Source organism: Lepus europaeus, chromosome 5 (assembly GCF_033115175.1).
Source record: "Lepus europaeus isolate LE1 chromosome 5, mLepTim1.pri, whole genome shotgun sequence".
NCBI lineage: Eukaryota > Metazoa > Chordata > Mammalia > Lagomorpha > Leporidae > Lepus > Lepus europaeus.
In genome coordinates, this window is record NC_084831.1 from 8,968,096 (window position 1) to 8,978,385 (window position 10,290).

Consider the following 10,290-nt stretch of genomic DNA (forward strand, 5'->3'; position numbering starts at 1 on the left):
GCTCTCCGGGCGAGCCCTGGCGCTGGGCAGCGCGCCGGGGGTCCCGGCTGCGGGACGCTGGCAGCCGGAGGGCTGCCCGGGCGGGGAGGGCGTGCGCCCGGGCGCGCGGGGGCGACCGAGCGCTACGCGGCCGGACCGAGCGGGGCGGGGCGGGGCGGGGGTGGAGCGGGGAGAGGCGGGGAGGGTGGATTTACCCGCACAGGAAATCAGCCCGCTGCGAAATCCCGGCGGAGAGACGGGCGCGGGAGTCCAACGCGCCCCCTCCCGGGCTGCTTACGTCCGAGGCCCCGAGCCCTGGACTCGCCGCGCGGACCTGGCGGGCGGCACGCGACGACTGAGCTCCCTCGCGCAGCACCGAGCAGCTTCCAGGGGGCGTGCACCCCGCGCCCCGAGCCGCTCCCGCCTGGGCTCAAAGCCGTCTCCCCCGCGTGGCCGGACTGAGCCGTACCTGGGACCCTTTGGGTGTGCGCGGGGAGGAGCCCTCAGGGTTCGCGCCAGGGGTCGGCGGGCGGGGGTGGTCGGTCTTCCCTCTCCCGTTTCCACCTGCGCTTGGGCCGACTCCAGGAGGAGGGGGGGGGATGAGGCGGGCGGCTGCCAGGCCCCCGCCGTGGCCCGAAGGGAAGGCCAGGGCCACTCAGCACTTTCCGTGCTACGCCACGGAACTGGCTGTTATTTGCTGGGGCCGGGATCCGCGCCCGCTCGTCCCCAGGCCCAACCGAGAGGCACTGTGGCCTGAGTTCCAAACTTCGTGGCCAGAGACCCGTGCCCTTGTCTCTCTGAACCAGGTGAGCCCCGAGTGTGAAATGCTTGTCTCCCCAGCTCCTGGGGTGCGGGTGCAGGGGACAGCGAATGGAAGCAGCTCCTAACACCAGCCCCATCCCTTCCCTAGGAAACCCCGGGCTTTGCTGGCCGAGGGGTGTGGCCAAGGAGCAAATCCTGGCAGGGTGGACTCAGCCTCAGACACAGGGGGGAGGACTCCTCTCCCTCTGCCCCAGCCTCTTCTAGAAACTTCTTAATGGGGAGGTTGCCACAGAGCCACCAGGAGGCTGTCCTGCTATGTTGGCTATTCTGGTCCAAATATCCTGGAATGGACATGCTCCCCTGGGACCAAAATAACCCAGGGAACAGCTGCCAGGGCCACAGGCCCCCAAAGACCCTGCCCCGGGCCCCCGGCCCTGCCTGGGATTGGTGGAGCCACGAAGCTAAGCCCCCGGGTTTTTTTCCAAAGTCTTGATGCCTCTGAGCCTCTGGATCAAACAGCTGAGCCTCTGGAGGAGCGCCAAGGGCTCAGCAGAGGAGAGTGCAGGAGCCCCGGGGTGGGGGTGGGGGAACCTCTCCTCCCTCTCCCAGCCCCCCCCACCTTTGTCCTCTGAGCTCAGCCTCCCTCCCCGGCCCCCCACTGATCCATCCTTGGTGCTTTGGAGGTGGGTGCCTGCCTCAGCCTGCATGAATGACACATTGTTAGCAGCCACACAAAGCACAGGCAGGTGGCAGAATGAATGCTATCCCCCGCCTCCTCCCTGAAATGACTCCAGCCTCAGACTGCTCCCCCCAGCCTGGCTTGAGCCCTCGGGAGCCTTGGGTTTGGGCTGTGGCCTGGCACAGGTGCAGTCGTGTGCCTGTGGGTCTGAGTGTGCTCACAGCCCCGCCTCCTGCCTGCCCAGTGGTCAGGACCCCGGCTCTGACCCTGACCTCGACGCTAGCCACAGGAGAGTTCACGGGGCCCCTGGGAAGTGTCTGGGGACTATTCCAACCCAGGTTCCTGGGCCCCTAGAAGATAAACTGTTGTCACAGCTGCACCAAGTCTGGTGAAAAGTGCCCCTTTAGCTGCCAGGAAATAACCGGGAGTAGATGCTGCAGGTCTTGGCCGTGAACGGGGTGGGCAGCTCCAGTCCTTTTTGGGTGAGCGGAAATTTTAACGACTTTGATGAATGAAAAGGGATGAATTTCTGCTTAATGAAGGCAGAGCGCTTAGCTGTCTGTGCCTCGTAAAACAGAGACACAGTAAAGCGATGAACATGCCATTCTCAGCCGTGGCCGACCTCATCCAGAAACAGGGGGCAAGCCCGCCCTCCAGGTGGGGGAGCTGCTGGTGTGGGAGCTGGTGGGGACGTGGCCGGAAGCCTCGCTGTCGCAGGAGTCACTTGCTTCTTGATCCGCGTGTCCCCAAAGCTTGGTGAAGCCAAAGCTCAGCTGCTCTTGTGCGGGTGACCATCGGCAGGGCCAGGCATGGCAGGAGTCCCCGGGGAGCAGGGATTCCTGGCGTCCCTGGGGAAAATGCACACTTTGCCACCTCTGATTCCGCCCCTGGCAAGACGCGCACAGCCGTGACCTCAGCAAGGGCGCGCTCTGCGCTCTGAGTCACTGATAGAGCTGGAAATAGACACAGGATTCCGAGCTCCCGCCTGCGCCGGTGTTGGCCTGCGAGCCCTGCCCGGGAGGGAGCCTTTCCCGATGGGAGGACCAACGCCGCCTCGGGTGAAGCCGGTGTGGAGGCAGCGCCAGAGAGCCATTCTCAGAGGCTGCACGCCCTGTGAGTGCTGGTGGAAGCCTCAAACAGGTGTGGCAAGTGCCCAAGGGCCGGGATGCTGTGCGCCGGATGCCCAGGCTGCCCCAGCTCCCGCAGCAGTCCTCGCCGGAGCTACAGAGCACTCCCTGTCTTGTCGCCTCATCCTTGCCCAGGGCGGGGCCTTGGGGAGCTGTGTGGATGGTGGCCCCCAGAAACTCTCCAGGCAGAGCCCAATCCCTGTAAGCCAGATCAATCCAGAATAAGGCTGTTCCTGTAGGGTCACCGGACCAGACATCGGAGTGAACCAACGGGGCCGGCTCGTGCACTGGGTTAAGCCGCCACCTCTGATCCCGGCATCCCGTATCAGAACGCTGGTTCAAGTCCTGGCTGTCCCGCTTCCGATCAAGCCCCTGCTAATGTGCCTGGGGAGGCACTGGAAGATGGCCCAAGTCCTTGGGCCCCTGCACCCACGTGGGAGACCCGGAAGAAGCTCCTGGCTCCTGGCTTCGGGTCGGCGCAGCTCTGGCCATTGCAGCCAATTGGAGAGTGAACCAGCAGATGGAAGACCTCTCTCTCTGTCTTGTTCTTGCTCTTGCCCTCTCTGTCACTCTGCCTTTCAAATGAGTAAATAAGTAAATTTTTTTTTGAAAAAAAAATTATTTATTTGAAAGAGTGGCAGAGAGAGAGGTCTTCGATCCACTGGTTCACTCAACAACCAGTGCTGAGTTGGGTTGAAGCCAGGAGCCAGGAGCTTCTTCTGGGTCTCCCATGTGGGTGCAGGGGCTCAAGCACTTGGGCCATCTTCTACTGCTTTCCCAGGCCATCAGCAGGGAGCTGAATCGGAAGTGGAGCAGCCAGGATTCAAATGGGTGCCGATTCGGGGTGCTGGCATCGCAGGCAGAAGCTTTACCCGCTACGGCACAGAGCCAGCCCCGTAAGTAAATCTTTAATAAATGAATGAATTACCCAGAATCCCAGGCCCCACGTGATGCCAGGATGCTGTGTGCACGAGTGGGAATCTCCGTGTGAATGCGATGTTTGAATGACGCGAGTGTGGCGGGTGTCTGGTGATGTCACTGGGCTGCCGGTTCGTCTTGCTTCTGATCAGTGCCTCGCTGCCTGGGCAGGAGGCACGAGGACACCTCTGAGGCCCCAAGAGAGGAGACACACTCTAGCCCTTCGCCTGGGGCAGTCTAACGTGGGGGAACCTGCTGTTTGCTTCAGGGACACTGCTGGGTCTCTGTCTCCCACTAACTGGCCAAACCCGAGTTCCTCCATGTTACCACCAGGGGGCGCCACCTGCCGCCTGTACCGCTCACAGCTGATTCTTAATTCTAGTTACTCTCTGGCAAGCCTGGCCCCAAGTCACAGAATAAAAACTCTTCCTCTCGCTTCCTGGCTGGATCCAGGGAATGAATCTCCCACCAGCCTCTTGGCTGAGCCTGAGCCGCCTCCAAACACATTTCTGGTTCCTCTTACTCCATCAGTGTCGTGCAGAACCCCCCAAACAGCTGTGTCATGTTGACCTTCGAGCTTCATCTACCCCTCTCCCTGGCTTGTCTTTCACTATGTTCCAAGTTTGCTTCAGGAAACTTGGCTTCCTCCAGGGAGCCCTCCAGGATTAGCCTGAACAAGTCCCTGGGCCCCTTCATGCTCCATGCCAGAGAAGCAGTTCCATGCTAGACATGGGGGCGCCCAGGGCCTGGGAGGCGACTGTGAAAAGAAATAATGCCGGTTTGTCTAGAGCTCAAGACGCCCAGGTTGGTAGCAAACGTGTAATTTTTTTTAAGTGTGCTGACATGGGAGCCTTGGCCTTTGGACCAGTCAGTCTGGGCTCGAATCCTGGGCCCACCACCTCGCGCCTGCTTCTCTTCTGCAGGGGAAATAGTCTCTCTGAGCCTCAGTGGCTTCATCTGTGAAATGGGCACTCAGCACCCACCCGGGGGCTATGGAGAGGATTCGGCGAGATCAAGTGCGGATGGGCACTTGGCGTGACGTCAGAGCCCCCGGGGGACAATAGTAGCACCAGGAAGGTGGGGAGGTTTTCACCCCGTGGACACCTCCTGCCGACAGTGATGTCCCAAAGAAGGGAGTGGACATTTGCCCTCGCGGCTGAGAGCCTGGGTGTAATTCGTGCTGCAGCTCCTGACCCGGCTTCCGGCTCAGGCGCACCCAGGGAGGCAGTGGTGACGGCTCCTGTACGTAGTTAGGTCCCCTCCCGGACTGAGAGACCGGCTTCAGGCTCTGCTCAGCTCCGGCTGTCTGGGCCACCGGGGAGTGAACCAGCAGGTGGCAGCACATACATCCACTCTTGCCCTCGCCCTCTCCCTCCCAAACCTCCCAGAATTTTTAAAATATTCCAATGGGAGGCACTGAGCTCCGTGCCTGGTGACAGTGACAGACCAGGCAGCCTGGGTCCTCGGGTGACTCACAGTCTCCTTGGGGGACAGGTTCCCGCAGCTGATAACAGGCTCAAGGACTCGGCGTGGGCAGAAACACCAAAAACCCCCCTGGGGACTCCGAGTCATCGGCAGGTGGAGGCGTGAGGGCCACCTGGGCTGGGGAGCCTGGGAAGGAACCGGCTTGACTCCGATGACCGTGTTTTCCAAGCTGGACTTGGAGAAGGTGACCACGCGGCTTCACGCTTCGGTGGCCTGGCCCGCAGCGTTCCCGCTGCCGGTGCACCTGGTGGCTGCTGCTCTCGCCTCGGGCCGCCACGCAGTCCTCCGTGCGGCCTTGACCTTCCCGGGTGCGGCCAAGGCCGTCCCCCTCCGGATCCCTCCCAACCTGGTGCTGACGGCTCACGTGTCCATCTCGTCTGTTGGGCCGAGCCTGAGCTCAGGGCCAGGAGGAAGAGGACCTTGGGCTGGAGCCCAGCACAGGGCCCTGGCCGGAGCAGGTGCTCAGTGTAACCTAAAGGGATGAATGAATGCGCGCATGCGTGGATGAACAAGTGATTCTGAGATCCCAGCGATGCTGCGGCCGGGCTGGTCAGCCACGCGAGGACCGCGCTCTGCCCGGCGGCCTCTCACACTGTACCGAGGGCGGTGGTCCGGCCGCTCTCTCGGACCAGGTACAAGATGTTCAGCCTCCTGGTGCCATCGCTGCTGCTGGCCCTCAGAGCCACTGTCAGCGGGACCAGCCAGGGGTCACCACGGCCACGTCACAGACGTCAAGCCTCGCACCCTCGCACGGCTGATGGGCTCCCAGGACCCCCGATGTGTCCAAACCCGGGACGAGTTCCTGTGCCCGCCTTGGCAGCTCCTGTGGCCTGAGGTGCAAAGCTCCATAGTCGCGCAATCACTCAATCATGATTATGTAACTTTTAAAAGATTTATTTATTTATCTGAAAGGCAGAGTTACAGAGAGGCAGAGGCAGGGAACCATCTTCCATCCGCTGGTTCACTCCCCAAATGGCCGCAACAGCCAGAGCTGTGCCAATCCGAAGCCAGGAGCCAGAAGCCCCTTCCAGGTCTCCCACACAGGGGCAGGGGCCCAAGGACTTGGGCCATCTTCTACTGCCTTCCCAGGCACATTTGCAGGCAGCTGGATTGGAAGTGGAGCAGCCGGGACTCAAACTGGTGCCCACATGGGATGCTGGCACTGCAGGCTGTGGCTTAACCCGCTTTGCCACCATGCTGGCCCCTCGGAGCTTGGATTTGGGATTTGATCCTTTATCAGACACAGGTTGTGACAGCTGAGCAGTTTCACTGCCTCTGCCCGGCCCCCACCCTCTGTCCCTGCGGGCGTGGAAACCTGAGTAACTGAAGGTGGGAGAGTGGAAAGCCACTCTAGGAAACAAGGAGGCTGTTTATGTTAATTTGCATTATATTTGCATAAATTTACATGCATCTCCCCAAGCCAACACCCGGAGTTCTTGCACACACAATTCCTGGGTGGTGCCACTTGGTCTGTGCCAGCCAATGGCAGAAGCAGACCCGGCCATGACCCCAGCAGCCAGGACTTCTCCCCTGCAGGTTCCAATCGAACGCGAAGCCCCCACAGGTGGAGGCAACGTGGCGCTGGTGCAGTCGCAAGGATAATGAAATAATAAAGTAGTGATGTCGGGCGCTGCTCCGTGCGCTTCGAACGGTGTCTCAACCTTCTCCATGGTCCAAAGGCAGCTTCCGTCAATATCCCCATTTTACAGGTAAAGCAACTGAGGCCCACGGGGTCCGAGCCACTGGCGCGTCGGTGATTCAAACACAGGCATTCTGGCTCCATTCGTCTGCACAGCAAGTGTTCGTCTGAGCAGCTTCTAGGCGCCAGGCAGGATTTTAGGCGCCAGGAACACGGTAGCAAGGGAGAGCGAAGCGTTGGTCAGGGTGCTGGCTGCGGTAGGGTTGCCAGAACAATGGGACCCAGAACTCACTAGATGAAAGAATGCAGAAGTGGGGTGTAGCTGTCCAAGGAGTGTGCCCCAGGCTGGGGACAGTGCTGCCCCAGACACGGGGTCATGCCTGGACCCCAGGCCCCTGCCTCCCTGCTCTGCCGGAGCCCGGGCTGTGTCCTCACCTCCTGGTGTAGCAGCTGCAGGGGGTGGACGGATGGGGGCCACACCCAGGGCACTGACGCCCGGGTCAGCCGCCGCTTCTGATTCCTTTCTGTGAGTGCAAACCCAGAGCCTCACAAGTCCCACTTCAAGAGGGGCTAGGGTCTGGGGTCTGGCCAAAGGCCAGTGAGGACGGAGGGTGGACCTGGGTGGGCTCCAGAGGAATGATGTCCCCAGGGCACGTGAGCCCTGTCCATCGGCTGGCAGGAAGCAATAAACACAATGAAGACAACCGTAACGGGGAGGGTTGGAGAGGTCCCAGTGCCTGAGTCCTCCGCTCCCAGTCGACGTTCTTAACTGGCCCCAGTGGCTCTCCCACACGCACAGGCGCGCCCCCGGGGTCTAGGGGAGCCTCGAGCACTCCCTGAACCAAATACCGTCAACTTCGGGCCATCAGAGACGCCAGGTGCTCCGGCCGCGCCAGGGTTTGCTGGACTTGAGCTTTGTGGAGTCTCCCATGCCTTTATTCAGCAGTCATTTTAGTGTCATAGAAAAAATTGCTTAGTTGGGGCAGGTATTGTCACCTGCCTTTGACGAGAGGGAAGCCTGAAGCTTGGAAAGGCTTAGTTTAGTTAGAAAATAAACTGAATGGAGCTCCTATGTGCTCAGTGTAACTGAGAGAAAAAGGCACCTGGTAGTGGCTCCACCATAGACCTTGGTGAGCAGCCTGCAGACACATCAGCGGGTGATCTGTGACACACATGATGGTGGACGTGTGTGCAAAGGAGGGAAGGACTGCCCATTCTACCTGGGTGGGAGGGTCAGGGAAGGCGTCGCAGAACATCCTGACCAAGGTTTTGCAGGATGAGTAGGAGTTCTCCCAGCAGCCGTGAGTCTGTTCCATGTAGGGAATGGAAGTTCTGGAGAGAGGGAGCTGCACACACCCAGGCATGGAGGCCTCGCAGCAGGAAACGCTCTGTGGATTTGGCTCTGAGCGTTAGGGAGAGGCTCACAAAACCTTGTCGGTCAACACCGGAAGTCACCTGATTCCTAGGCCACACCGTGTTTGGTCTTTTCCTCACAGCTGGGCTGCGGTTTCTACTCACTCCTCCAGTGACACTGACACAGAAACCTTGAAATGGACTCCAACATCTGGACTAGAACTCAGGAGGCACAGTGACACCCCGGGCCAGCCTGCTCCCCCAAGACGAGAGACGGGGCTGCAGAGGACCTGGGTGCCCCGGGGGGTGCACGGGACCGGCACCGTGGGCTGTGCTGTCAGGGGGTCGGGCCTTTGCTCCGGGAAGAGCTGTGGGTGCGTGTGCCTTGGAGCCAGCTCAGCTGGGGCAGTGTGGGACTGATGGAGGGAGGCAGGAAGCTCCAGCAATGGCTCCCAGCAACTCAAGGCCCAGGGATCTGCCCAAATACAAAATCCCACCCAGAGACACACAGGCCAGTACTCCCCACAAGCATGAGCCCTGGGGGCCGGTGCTGGGGTATAGTAGGCTAAGCCGCCACCTGCAGTGCAGGCAGGCATCCCATATGGGCGCTGGTTCCAGTCCTGGCTGCTCCTCTTCTGACACAGCTCTCTGCTATGGCCTGGGAAAGAAGTGGAGGATGGAACCAAGTCATTGAGCCCCTGCACCCGCATGGGAGACCCAGAAGAAGCTCCTGGCTCCTGGCTTTGGATTGGCCCAGTAGCAACGTTTGCACCTATCACACAGTCCTGGGCTGAACACTTACAGGGGACTTTTGGATTTGTAAATTATATTTCACAAAGGAGATTAAAAAAGAGAGAGAGAGAGAGAGAGAGAGTGATAATGAGGCCGACGCTATGGTGTAGCAGGTAAAGCTGCCTCCTGCAGTGCCAGCGTCCCATATGGGTGCGGGTTCAAGTCCCTGCTGCTCCATTTCCAGTCCAGCTCCTTGCTGTGGCCTGGGAAAGCAGTAGAAGATGGCCCAAGTTCTTGGGCCCCTGCACCCGTGTGGGAGACCTGGAAGAAGCACCTGGCTCCTGGCTTTGGATCGGTGCAGCTCCAGCCATCGTGGCCATTTAAGGAGTGAACCAGAGGATGGAAGACCTCTCTCTCTGTGTCTCCCACTTTCTCTCTGTAACTCTGCCTGTCAAATAAATAAATAAATACGCCTTTAAGAAAACCAGGAGACTGATGCTGGGGTCCCAAGCGAGGATCTTGACAGCTCCGGCTCTGGACCCTGCTGCCCGCCCACCGAGGGCTTTCTGGCTGCGTTGTAAGCGTCCCGTGGAGACACAGAGCAAGTGTGCAAGCTGCTGTCACTCTTTCTCATCTCCTGAAGCTGCTCGTGACCTCGTGACCCTAATCACCCCCCAAACGTCTCACCGTTAACACGTGAATTTGAGGATGGCGCATCCACCCCTTTGAGGGGACGGGGCAGGGACTGGAAGACCCAGTGTAAGTGTAGGACGGTGGCTGCCAGCTGTGGGCCATCACGTGACAGCATGGATGGCTGTCACCTTGTGCCCTGTCCTTGGCATGGGGTCCTGGAGGATCTTCTAATCCTGCGACCTGTCCTCCTCTGCCACTGACCGCTGTGCGGCCAGGCCTGGTGACCCTCAGCGTCGCTTCTCATTGGCTCCATCTCCAAGCTCTGCCACCTCCCACGTCACCTTCCGTGACCTCACCATCGTCATCTTCCCGGAAGAGACCTGATTGCTGCCTAAAGCCTGCTAACGGCCAAGATGTTCACGAAGATGTTCAGCCCGTGGTTGTTTACAATGGCCCCAAAATGGGAAAAAAAAAAAAAATCAGAAACATCCTGATATATGCACGCAATGCAATTCTTTGCAGCTCTTAGACAGCTTGTGGCTGGCACGGAAAGTCACGTGATGGAGTGAAACTAAGCCACCTACAACCTTGTGGCCGACAGGCACACACAGAAGAAGGGACATTAACCGAGTTTATCTGTACGTGGGGTTTCACAAGCCAGAGAAAGCCGCTGCCTTCTGCTAACCCACGCCCGCCCGCAGTCGGTCTGCTCACTGGCCAGGGAGTTCGACGTCCGGGGGTCGCATCCGGCTTTGTGCTCGAGACTCCGGTTAAGACGCCCATGACCCACATTAGGGAGCCGGGGATTTGACGTCCAGTTCTGGCTCTTGACTCCAACTTCCTGCTAACGCCGACTCCAGCAAACAGCAGCAATGGCTCAAGTGCTTGGATTGCCACCAGCCGTGGGGAGCACCCGGGCTGAGTTCCCAGCTCCACCCTGGCTGCAGCCGTCACAGGCATCTGGGGCGTGAACCAGCAGACGG